Below are 13,379 nucleotides of genomic sequence, written 5' to 3'. Positions count from 1 at the left end.
AATGAAGGTGTGTGTGTAAAAGAAGGGGGGATTGATGCCCTCTGTCCACTTCTGACTCTTAAAAAGGTACCTAGAACTTTCAATATCCAATCAAATGAGCCACCTCTGAAGTTTATACACCCATCACTTATATAAAAACCGTATTTGCCTACACAGTATAACTAACAACACTGGGGGCTTGGCTCTGGGGGCTTGTGTCAAACTCAGAGTTTTGTTATTTTCTCTTTAAACTATTTTGAACAAAATAGATATCTTAAAATTTTGATGGGTTATATTTGGGCTAAAGAGTGCCTTAAAGGGGGCCGGCAGGAGGGCCAGTTACCCTCCAATCACTTTTGACTGGGAAAAGGGGCACTAAAAATTCTGATTTATAACTGGATGAGTCCCTTCTGAAGTTTATGCTACCTTCCCTTCCATAAAAACCTTACATGCCCCAGAGGCATAACTTACAACACATTTCCAGAGGCTCTGGGGGTTTTGCTTTCCCTGGTGTTTGTGTTATATGATTTTGGGTCAATTTAGAACAAAATAATTATATGAAAATTTTGATTGGATGCATTTGGGGAAAAAAGCTTAGTGAGGGGGCAAGTTGCCATTGGATCACCTTTAAGTCTTAAAAAGAGAGCAAGATCTTTCAATTTCTAATCATTTGAGTCCCCTCTGAGATTTACTCAACCACCTCTTCCAGAAAACTTTATATACCCCTAGGACACAAGTTACAAACCTTAGTTCCCTGCACTCTGGGGGATATGTTGACCTAAAGTTTTTGTCATTTGATTGTTGGACTATTTAAAAAAAAATGACTATCGCAAATCCATCAGATGCATTTAAGAAAAAGGTTTAGGTGTGTGTATGTGTGGGAGGGGGGGGGGTAAATGCCCTCCGATCACTCTTGACTCTTAAAAATGTACCCAGAACTTTCATTTTTCAATCAAATGAGCTACCTCTTAAGCTTTATACAGCCACTGTTTATATAAAACATTACACGCCTCCAGGATACAAGTTGAAACACTTGCCACTGGGGTTTTGTGTTGACCCTGGAGTTTTTTCTGGTGTTTCCACTATTTTCAACAAAATGGCTATCTCAAAATTTGTATGGATGGGTTTGGGGAAAAGGGCATGGGACAGGGGCTTATTGACTTCAGATCTCTTTTGACTCTTAAAAGGTGAGCTAAAACTTTTATTTCCAATGAAATGAACCCCTTCCAAAGCTTGTACAAGCAGCCATTCCATAAAAATCATATATGCCCCCAGGGTATAACTTACAATGCCACCCCCAGGTGGGTTGTATCCAGTTTTTTCTTTTTTTTATCTAATGCTTCAACCAAAGTTCAAAATTCTATTGGATGCATTTGGAAAAAAAAAAGGCAAGGGGGCCATTGGTCCTCCAATCACCTCTGACTCCTAAAAAGGGTGCTATAACTTGTAATTTCCAATTCAATATGCCTCCTCCAAAGTTTATACTACCATCCCTTCCATACACACCTATATATGCCCCTGCAACATAATTTACAACACTTACCCCCAAGTTCTAGTTGGCTGTGTTAGATCTTGAGTCTTTGTTATAGGATCTTTGGTCTGTTTTACTAAAATGGCTGTATAAAAAAATTGATTAGACAAATTTGGGTAAAAGAGGGTTGGTGGGGAGAGAGGGGATGGTAGTTACGGGTAAGACTTTCGAGTCTTAAAAGTGAATTAGAATTCTCAATTTCCAATCATTTGAATCCCCCTGAGGTTTACTGACCCACTTCTTACACAAAAACTTAATATATCCCCAGGGCATAAGTTACAATAGAGCCTATCTTAAACCCCCATGTTTAATTTCAATGGTCTTGAACTCTGTTTCTAAGTTTTACGTAGCTTGTATTGTGAACACTCTTAAGGATCATCATCCTCAGGGCCAGACAGAATTCCTACAAGGGTTATCTGTGCCATTCTGCCAGCTATTCTGTCACCATTTGTTATACCAAGCACATCACTCTACGAAGCATGCTTGTACAGCTCTCTTGAATTTAATTCATTCGGCAATAGATTCTGGTGATATCCTGGCAGCTTTCTTTTTGGATGTTAATAAGCTTCTGATTCCTTGACCCATTGGATTCTTCTTTGGAAACTATGACATAATCAAAGGCTTTTTCTTGGTATGAATCATATTTCTCTGGTAGGCTTGTTTCAATTGATCTGCTTTTCTGGAGCCCTTCTGAAGCATATTATGGTGTCCATCAGCAATCTGATCTTGGCCCTGTACACCAGGCTTCTGGCATGCTGCAAGTGCATCCTGAAGTTCGTTCGTGTTCCAATACTACTTCTAATGAAGATTTTCTTGTTGCTTTTGCTGATGACACCACTCTTGGGACCCTTGAAAATAAAGAATGAGACATCAAGTCTAACCTTGTGGCAACATCTGAGATAGTTTTTTCATGGTTTGATGCAAATTACTTGGCCTTGAATATTGGTAAGTTGTGTTTTCTTATATTTTCTTGAATTGGTATAGCTTTCTCTCAGCTTACACAACCTTCAGGTGTCACAGGGCTCATTGTATGGACCAGAGAATCAGGTGGCCCTGTTTCTTGGTATCCTGCTTGATGAGAACCTTTCATTTAGAAACCATATAGCTATGATTAGGGTTAAGGTCTCATGAAGTTTGGGTATCATATCTTGGACACACATTTCCTGGATCAATTCTGAACCTTCTTTGTTTCTCCCTTGTCCAGCCATAAGTTTCTTATTGCCCCATTGTATGGATGTCTACTTCTTTGTCCACACTGCAGTCACTTTCTGCAATGCATAATAAAGTATAGTGTCTGGTTATAGACACCAACCATTCCTTGCCAACACCATTCTTAAGTCTACAGTCTATTTACATAATTTCTTGTGCTTTTTTTGTCTTTCATCAGTTTCATGGCAATCTTCCAAAATCTCTTCAAAAAGTCCTGTGTTTATTTCTGATTCAGCTCCATACAGCCTTCTTTCTTCAGATAATACCTCCATTCCTCCTACCCCTACTATTCAATCAGATTTCAATCCCCTTGTTGTTTGTCAACAGGTCCAGAATTCACTACCTTCTTCAATACAGAGATGCCACTTGTTTGCGATTTTAAAAAAGATTCTTAAGGACCATTTAGTTAAGAATCAAATAGAATAGCATTTTTTTTTTTTATTTATCTATTATTTTTTTCATTTTCCTCTGAGGAGTTGATGTCCCCTGAGTGTCTATTTCATGGTGCATGGTTGTCTTTTCTGCACTTTGACTCCCAAGCCTGAGTTACATTTCCTTTTTAATCTTATATGTTATTTGGCCATTGTTTTCTTTTTTTGATTTTTGCTTAAATTGTATTTATTCTTTTTTTTATCCCCCTTGTATCCTTGGCCAAGGAGTCTTTTCAAGGGGGAATAAGAGTATTGTATTTATATTCTGTACTTATTAGTGAATTAACACTAGACTCTGAAGGGGGGGGGGGGTATGTTGACTGCAAAGTTTTTGTTATCTAATTATTAGACTGTTTCAAACAAACTGACAATATGTAGGGTGTGGGTAGGAGGGTGGGGAGATTCATACCCTCCAATCTCTTTTGATTCATAAAAAAACTAGAACTTTCAATTTCAAATCAGATGACCCACCTCTGAAGTTTATAGGCTACAGCCTCCCCTTACATAAAAACCTTATATGACTGGGGCATAGCTTAAAGCACTTGTCTTAGGCTCTGGGGGGTTGTGTTGTTCCCTTAGTTTTTGATATCTGATTTTTGAAAAACTTTCAACACTCAGCTATTGCCAAAATTTTCTTTGCATGGGTTGGGGGGCTAGTTACCCTCCAATCTCTTTTGACTATGGAAAGTGAAAAAAAAGGACAAAAATAGAATACTTTATTAGCAAAATTGTGAAAAGTACAACTTGGAAATATGCTCCCAAACACAGAAATGTCCTCAAGAATCACATTAATATGAACTTGACCTTCAGCTTTTACTGTTGCCTGACATATGTACTCTACTGAGCATGAATGTAAATGATGGCAGGATGTACCATGGCACTGTTTCTTCCTCCACTTTGCAGAACCCTACACTCTCTCTACTTTTTGCATAAAAGTGCTGGTTTTTGGGTTGACAAAAATATATTTTTGTGGTTCACTTTTGAATGATTAAAACCTGTTTGTGCCAGCTCAGTTGTTTTTTAGCCCTTCAACAATGTGAAATTATTATGGATCCTGGGTTTATGTGAAGCTTAAATTGTTGGAGTAAAGTTGCTGCTTCTTGGTCTGGGACCTAAATTAAAAATATTTCACCAGCTTCCGAGCACACACCACAAAACACCCAATTTTGTGGTATGATTCTTCATGCATTTTTTTTTTTTTTTTTTTGTAAACAAGTATTCATCTATTTTCACTATATGACCAATTTTTGAAGTTTTTCTGTTATACAGAAAACATGCATATTTCATGGAGGTAATTATTCCAATCAATTAACCATGTGTTTAGAAATACCTAGCTCTTGTTGACACCAGATCACACACAGTAGTTAATTAACCCAGAAATAAATGAAATAAACTACAGTAACAAATGATATTAGATAGATAGATAGATAGATAATTTTATTCACCCACTCGATACAAAACCACAAATGGCACGAATGGAGTATAAAGAAGAAGAAAAAAAAAACAAAAAAAACACTTAACTGCAAAAACAAAAACAAACGTTACGATACACCGCCAATAAATAAAAACATTATTACAAAAACTCACTAAGGACGAATTGCAATTGCCAGACTACTAGGCCCAAGCGACCCCAAAAATTCAGAACGACGTTTCGTCACAGCAGCAATCGGATCTGTGATACCGAACCTTGCAGACATCTTGGAATTTTTAACCCACGGTGGGGTATTTAAAAGAAATTTTGCATATTTGTAAAAAAGTGATCGAAGGTTTCTTTTATCGCTAACACTAAATATATGCCAAAACGGTGATAAAGCCAGAAAGTGTGGGATCACCAGTGCATTATATAGCCTGGCTCGAATTTGTCGATTATATTTCGCTTTAGTTGAAGATAGCGCCCCGTAAGCCTTACGTGCCTTTTCTGCGAAATTACTTATTTGGCGAGCACGTGTAGATGCCATGTTATGACCTATAGGCATTCCTAAGTACATTATGGAGTCAGACAGTGGAACCTCTTGAGCACCAAATTTGACAGCAAGATCTATACAATCTGCATTTCTCCTATTGAAAGCAACAATCTCGCTTTTACTTGCATTAAAAGATAGGCCTATCTCTCTATAAGCATCATCTAGAATCTGAAAATTTTCTTCAATACGAGACAAACATCTACTTAAATTAAAAATATCATCTGCGTAATTAAGTAATGTTACATCCAAACCTCGGAAAATGCAGCTCATTTGCACTAACTTTTGGGCCTCGAGAACACTATTATTATACAACCGGGGTGACGAAATTGCACCCTGCCTAATGCCCTTTCTAACCGGAATAGCATTTGGTAATACAATCGGCCCGTTAGGAGACGGGACTTTAACTTGGACTCGAAGCTTCTTATACATATCCCGAAAAGGCAAAATAACCGATCGGTCCACACCACGTTTATGAGCAGACACTAATAACTGGGGATGTATCCCAGAATCAAAAGCACGTCTAACATCGTGACTCGCTAGAATAAGGGATTCATTCAGTTCATCAGCTTCTATTAATATATTAGCAAGAATATAATGGACGTGCTCGCGACCAACACCTTTTTTAAATCCGAACTGATTATCGGGGGTAGAACATTGAAAAGCAATATGATCTATAACTAGCAATTCCATAAGCTTACATAAAACCGGCGAAACAGTTATAGGGCGGTAAGATACGCATTCAGACGGATTTTTCCCTTTTTTCAAAATAGGTGTAATTACTCCAGTACCAAAAACATCGGGAACGAGACCAGAATTAAAGATAATTTGGAATAGAAGCTCTAAATGACTCAGGAGACCAGCAGTACCATGTACAAGATGCAACCCACACAACTTGTCGACACCTTTCGATTGTTTCTTTTTTAATTTTGAAATTGCACGAATCAGATTAGGAACAGTTACTATGTAGCCAACACCAGAACTAGGCAATTCCATGAACTTATCAAGTTCGACTTCATATTTATCTTCAAGATCTTGTTCGGGTGGAGAGAACTCAGAAGTAAAGTGGGACACCCAATCTTGCTCAGAGATCACAGGTTCGACACTATTCTGATCACCATTACGTTTAAGAAATCTCCACACAGCATTTGGATCATTACTTATCAATTGACTATGTTGATCGATCACTTCACATTTATGCTTAGACAAAATCTTAGCAAATCTGCGTTTGCTGAACAGCCGAACTTCATTTACAACACCTGATTTCGGACGACCACACTCGTTCCAGAGCCTAAGCCAAAATTTTGCACGACCACATGCTTCACTTAGAGCAGGGTTTTCGGACCACTTTGGAATTTCCGTTCCCACTCGGACTTTACGAATGGGGACCGCAGCGGCCTCGGCAGATAACAGTGCGTGAGATATTTCACTACAGTAGATGTTTAGTAGCAGCTGTTTCTCTTCATCTTGAATACATACACTCTGCTGTAGTAATTGGAACGGCACTTTAATCTTTGTGAGAATCTCATCCAATACGTAATGATAAGTAGCCAGGTCAATTTTACTCCAATTAGTTTTGATTTTCCACTTCTTTTCATTAGTTGGGGGGTTAGGAGAGGCAGGAATTACTCGAAAAGTGTTTATAATTGGAAAGTGATCAGACGCGCTTACGCTCAGATCTACGTGCGAATTGCCGCAAGCTGGAGATTGGATGGAACTTAACATGAAGTCGAGAGATGAAGTCGAGCCTGAGTTATGGATATAAGTAAAACACAGATCATTGTTAGCAAGACGAAGACCGTCACAGGAAGATAGGAGGATCTGTGCTCGAGCGTTAGACTCATCAGTCAAGTCACAGTTCACGTCACCAGCGACTATACATTCAAGGCCCTGGCTAGAACAGCTGCCCACCGAACTCGATAGCTTACTGCAGGCTTCACTAAATTTTTTTTCTGATTTACTGTCTCTGTAGTCTGTTGGCATGTACACAGAGTGGATAACAGTTTTGTGCACCTTAACAGCAACAAAAAAGTCTGAAGATTTATACAGAATGGGATTTAACCTGCTGCTAACAAGAATGGCGATTCCACCGGACGGCCTTCCCCTGCCCGATGACTTTGCAGGAGTAGCAAATACTTTGACGCCATCGTTTAGCTCAAGCAGACTAACGGCTTGATTCGAGAGGAAGTGTTCCTGCACACAGAGTACATCGTTATAACATAACAATCCTTCTAACAGTGGCATTTTATCAACCACTCCACCATTTAAGTTCCATGAAACAACCCGTATAGAATCACCGATCATTGTTTAGAAATTAGCTTCTGAGCTACTGGACATTGGAAGCTGTAGCACGGGTGTCGAGAAGAACCACACAGAGCGCATTTGGGGGCATTTTGGCATGGATTGTCCCGAGAGCTGGAATGATCTCCACCGCACTTTGAACATTTCGGGGGATCTACACAAGATTTTGCTGCATGTCCGTAGGACTGACAGTTGTAGCACTGCATCGGTAAGAATTTAAATTCTGTAATGGGTAGTCGCTCGTAACCAAAAATGGGCGGAGAGTTCATTGCGTTAAAGAGATGAGCTTTGCTTTCAAACTGTAATTTGAATGACCGAGTACTACCAATTTGTACGGCCTTAACACAGTTCGGTACAACTGAGCGCAGTTCATCATCTGAAGTTTCAGTGGGAACGTGGCGGATTATTCCGAAGAAAGCGGGAGTTTTTACTTTAACACTTATAGTTGAGTCACTTTTACCCACTGCCTCAGCCAGGGACTCGGCAGCATTCTTGTTGTTCAAGACTACTCTCCATTCAGATTTCCTAGGTTTCAGCTCCACAATGTTCGAACTAGTATCACCACATACTCTGTCCAAATAGGATTTCCGAGCGCTAGGGTTCGAAAGATCTTTCGGGGGATTCTTCAAAACAACCGCATATGACAGTTTCGACATGATCGTGTTGGTTTCTGCCGCAGGCATAGCAGAGACAGAAGGAGAGGGATTAGAATCCACGTAACTATCGAACTTAGCACACAATTCGTTTACTTTCCGGGTTAGGGTAGCCGTCACTTCTCCCGGGATTATCGGAACTTCATCAGGTTCGAAAATCACAAACCGCGGCAACGAGATATTTTTATCTTCACAAACCCGAAATACTTTTAATATGTCCAGGATATCATCGGTGTTCTTCGATCGCGCAGTAACACGTGTGGTAATTCCTGCTAGGGGCCACAATAACTCCTTCGCCATTGCAATTGCTTACTCTGAGAAAAACTCGACTGCTTTTTTCGCTATATCCTCCGAGCGATTACCAGCTTTTATCGCACGGAAAGCATAATTCAGTAACGCATTCCAAACCAATTTCTCATTACTCCCCATCGCAACAGCCACGTCACAATCCGTAATGCAAAATCAAAGTCCGAGGGGAGGAGCCAGTTCAATAAACTACGACGTAATACAAAGCTATTTAAGCTAATAAGCGAGGGAAGCGTAGTTTCTTGCTACCTGATCCCCGCAGTTTAAGGGAGTCACACTCCCGGCAGGTACAACGGCCCTTGCGACAAGAAACTCCCCTCTTCTGCTCGCTTATTAGTAAAATTTAATAATATGAACGCACTCTAGAATCCGCTATTAAGAATTATTATAGATGACGCTGTTTTGCTTCCAAGCAAAGAGCATAAATTAGTAACAATATTATAAGGCAACTCCAGTTAAATAAATCTATTCTTCAACACAAATTATATGAGAAGAATTGAAAACTATGCTTCCTTACTGTTCCTGGGATCACAGATTCCAAATCGAGCACAACCTTGGTTAAAGAATCAAACTATTTCCATATAAATTTAACATATTCAAACTTAGTAATTTATTTGCTTCCACTGTTTAGAAAGTTACTACTTACTGACTGCCCCCTCTGAAAAATAAATGAGCCCCCTCTGAAGTTTATACAAAAGCCCCTTGAATATGAAGTACCTCTAGGAAAAAACAAGAGCCAAGAGCCTATATGGCACTTGTGATGAGGTGAGAAGGGCTAAGAGCTTCTTCCCACTACATTTCATTACAATCTCTCCACTCTAAGCATTTTCCCAGATTTCCCACTCCAACTCCACCCAATGTCACTGGATCCAATCAAGATTTAAAATAAGAGCTCTGAGACACAAGGTCCTTCTAAATATCAAATTTCATTAAGATCTGATCACCCATTCATAAGTTAAAAATACATAATTTTTCCAAATTAGCCATCCTTCCACTCTCCCCCCCCACCCTAGATGGTCAAATTGGGGAAGTGAATATTTCTAATTTAATCCTGCTGGGTCTCTTATGTGCCTGCCAAATTTCAGTGATCACTATATTTATTATGTATCTAGTTTTGGATCTTCTTCATGTAAAAACTGGGTAGTCTGGAATTTGAACCTGAGACCTCTTGCACCCTAAGCAAGAATCATACCCCTAGACCAAAAGCCAAACTTAAGACAAACAATCATTTGTTTTATTGGCAAATAAAATTCTTCTCAACTATATTGTTTGTTTGCTCCCCCCCCCCCAGATGGTCAAATTTGGGAAGAGACTATTTCTAATTTAATCTAGTCTGGTCCCTGATATGCATGTCAACTTTTATTGTCCTACCTCATCTGCAAGTGCCCAAACTAGTAAATCCCCCCAAAGAGAGCATATTGGGTCTGTTATGTCAATAATGTATCTAGGGCATGTGCTTTTTCTTCCCACTAAGTTTCATTCTGATCTCTAGACTCTAAACATTTTCTAAGATTTCTAGTTTCCCCCTCTAACTCCCCAAATGTTACCAAATCTATTCAGAATTGAAATCAGAGCTCTGAGACACAAGGTCCTGCTAAATGTCAAGTTTCATTAGATTTGATCACTTGTTTGTAAGTTAAAGATACATCATTTTTATCTATTTTTTTCTGAATTACCCCCTCCCCCAAAGAGAGCCAATCCAGTCTAGTTATTTCAATCATGTATATAGAACTTGTGCTTATTCTTCCCAACAAGTATTGTTATTATCTCTCCACTCTAAGCATTTTCCAAAATTTCTGGTTTCCTTCTCCAACTCCCTCCAATGTCACCAGATCTGATCAGGATTTAAAATAAGAGCTCTGAGATGCAAGGTACTTCTAAATATTAAATTTCATTAAGATCCAATCTCCTGTTTATAAGTTAAAAATACCTCATTTTTCCAACTTACCAAATTAGGTGGCCACCTAAGCTCCCCAAAGAGATCAGATCTGGTTATTTCAACCATTTATCTAGGGCTTGTGCTTATTCTTCCCACCAAGTTTCATCCCAATCTCTCCACTCTAAGCATTTTCTAAAATGTCCAGTCCTCCTTCCCCAAAGACACTGGATCTGGCTGGGATTCTAAAATAAATGATTTGATTTACAAGATCCTTTTAAATATCAAATTTCATTAAGATCTGATCATTCCTTTGTAAGTTAAAAATACCTCATTTTTTCCAATTTTTCAGAATTAACCCTCTACCCAACTCCCCAAAGAGAGCAAATCCCTTCTGCAATCATGTATCTAGGACTTTTGCTTATTTTTTCCACCAAGTTTCATCTCAATACCTCTACTTGAAGTGTTTTCCAAAATTTTAGGCTCTAAATCCCCATAATGTCACCAGATCTGGTCAGGATTTAAAATAAGACCTCTGAGACACAATATCCTTCTAAATGTCAAATTTCATTAAGATTCAATGAACCATTCACAAGTTAAAAATACGTCATTTTTTCTAATCTTTTTGAATTAACTGTCCACCCACTCCCCCCCCCCCCAGATGTTAAATTGGGGAAACAACTATTTCTTATCTGGTCTGGTCCCTGATATGCCTGCCAAATTTCATCATCCTAGCTTATCTGGAAGTGCCCAGACTAGCAAAACTAGGACCAACAGACAACAGAAATTGCAATTGCTATATGGCAATTAGTAAATACCAAGTGCCATAGAAATATAAAACATTGGAGCCATATGACCTTTACTATAGGCAACACAATACCATGGCCTCTGACAAACATGTTTTCAATAATTTTGGGTTAGCCTAAAACACTGTCTGGTAAAATTATAGTCTAACTACTGTTCATTATCTTAAAGAGAGGTTATTTTCAGTTTCTTTTTCTCAGGCTTTAAGTCTGAAAATGCTATACTGCTATTTAAATAGAATTTTAAGCCACAGGTTATCATGGGGTTTTCTAGATTTAGGAAATGTGGCCTGTAAACTACAGAGACCTTTGCAAACTTGTAAACTGGAATTGAGCAATTATGAGGCTGAAAATAGTTTTCTTGTGGGTCATTTAGGCAGAAGATCTATTTTGCAAAGTTCCACTATCATAGCACAAAGATTTTGTAAGGTCATCAGAAGCCACTGCCAATAGGAGGAGTAAAGGTGGGTATTTCAAAACATTTTCCCAGGGCATAGGCTACTCTAGCCTTCAATGTAGACCCATCTCTGAATGTTTCATTTTCCTATTCCCCTTCACAAACTAGCAAAGAGTAGCTAAACTATAAACTTACCCATTGTTTTCAAACCTACAATTTAGTTATAAATCTAATTATTGAAAGTTAGATAATCTGAAACCATTAATTTGCCATAATTGAAGTGGGGATAAACAGAAGAAATTCAAAACAATTCAGCTGCGTTTTCTTCTCTTTGAGTTTTAAAGGCAGGTTAACAGAAGGCGTTCGTAAAAAGCCTTCGTTAACCTTACGCAAACCTTTACGTGAGCAAGCATTAAACTTATGCCAAGTTTACACGCATAGGATTTTGGAAAAATCCTTTAAGGATTTGGTCATAATGGCCAAATACTTAAGCCGTTTCCTTAAAGGACGAAAGGATTTTTATCTTGAAATTATTTCAAGATCTGAGCAAAATCCTTATAAGTAATAAGCTAAAGCTTTAATGTTTTGTCTAATGCATACGCTTTTTTAAGAAGAAATAGTTTTAAATCACCTTTGGGTAGGTTAGTTGTAATCTTCAGTAACTCTAAAAAGGTAAGTTTTGTTGGGTGCTTCACTTTTTTCTGCCTGGGCATTGTTTTAGAGTTTGGACATATTCCTTTACGAGCCATGGGGAAAAATTTTAGTGTAGGGACTTCTTTGTGCCTAGGAAATTAGCTAGTTGAGTTTGCTGAATCCAATTATCAGAAACAAATTTAGTTTCTATAATGCATATAAAACTTTAACTTTATAAACTTTAGAGTTGCGTTTGATTCGACTCGTAAAAGTTAACTTAAAAGTTGACTTTTTTCTCTGCTGCCGTTTTATTTAGTAAGAAGTCGACCTAGAAAGTCAACACAGAATTGCGAATCGAACGCTTCAGTAGCAAAAAATTTAGATATGTGAAATCGTTTAGTCTAAAGACAAGACAGGGAAACTGTTAATAGTGGAAATAATCTTAGCTTTTCAGTGACCTGTAAGTAATTTTATGCATATTCCTTAGGATTTAAAGGGTTTTTGGTGTTCTAGGCCCATCTTGCATAGGTTAAGCTTAATAAGGAACCAGAAGAAAATTTTTATGTTGTTAAAAATGTTGGTCTTTAGGAGGGCAGCTTTCACATTGGTTAGTTATTCAAATATTACCAAATCAAACAAGCCTAGTTTCTAAACCAACCTATAATTTTTAGTTGAAAAAAATTTGAATGATTAGGTCAATGCCTATATTATATAGTACATATTCATTGAGATTGCTGTCTAAACTGGATTTTTAACATAAAGTAGGGGTAAAATTTTACTTTAGCTACTTTTGGCTATCTTTGAAAGAGGTTAGGTTAGGAAAATGAAGCTTTCAGGGATGTGTCTAGAGGCTAGAGTATGGGTAAATTTATAGCAAACAGTATTACTGGTTTTTGTATAAAGTGAATATACCACTTGATGTGTTTTTTTATGCTCTTTATAAATATAATAATTGCTTCTACCAGAAATTCATATTTTAAGCGCTTTTTGACCTCTTAAAAAGGACCTAAATATGGAGTATAAAAAGGCTTAAAACATTGGTCTCAAACTTTATAACATTGGACTCAAACTTACTGTTTCATTATAAATCCTTTTTTTTTTAATGATATATTATCCACAAGTACTGAATGTTATGGCGTTTTCTTCTTCCTTGTTGGGAAAATTTCAATTAAAGCATGCGTTTTTGGTCATTGTTTACAAAATAATAAGATATTTGAAATCACAAATCTGTAATAGCTTAGAAACAAATTTGGGCTATGTATTTGCACATCAGGGGGGTGGGGATAAAGCATAGCATAT

At 37.9% G+C, this 13,379-nt stretch overlaps 1 protein-coding gene across 3 annotated transcripts in view; it reads right to left on the bottom strand.

Moving 5' to 3' along the window:
- LOC136041702 (zinc finger protein 664-like) overlaps positions 1–12,827 on the bottom strand; it is a 39,623-nt gene extending 26,796 nt beyond the window's left edge. Inside the window, exon 1 of one of the 3 annotated variants that reach the window (XM_065726431.1) lies at positions 11,643–12,827. The gene's annotated coding sequence lies outside the window, so the exon portion shown is untranslated. The other 2 variants (XM_065726434.1, XM_065726435.1) reach the window with 2 other exon arrangements.
- Between the last annotated feature and the right edge of the window lie 552 nt (positions 12,828–13,379).

The sequence above is a fragment of the Artemia franciscana genome, unplaced genomic scaffold (genome assembly GCF_032884065.1).
Source record: "Artemia franciscana unplaced genomic scaffold, ASM3288406v1 PGA_scaffold_33, whole genome shotgun sequence".
NCBI lineage: Eukaryota > Metazoa > Arthropoda > Branchiopoda > Anostraca > Artemiidae > Artemia > Artemia franciscana.
The sequence above is the reverse complement of the archived record's forward strand: the minus strand, read 5'-3'. Positions and strand labels throughout refer to the sequence as shown.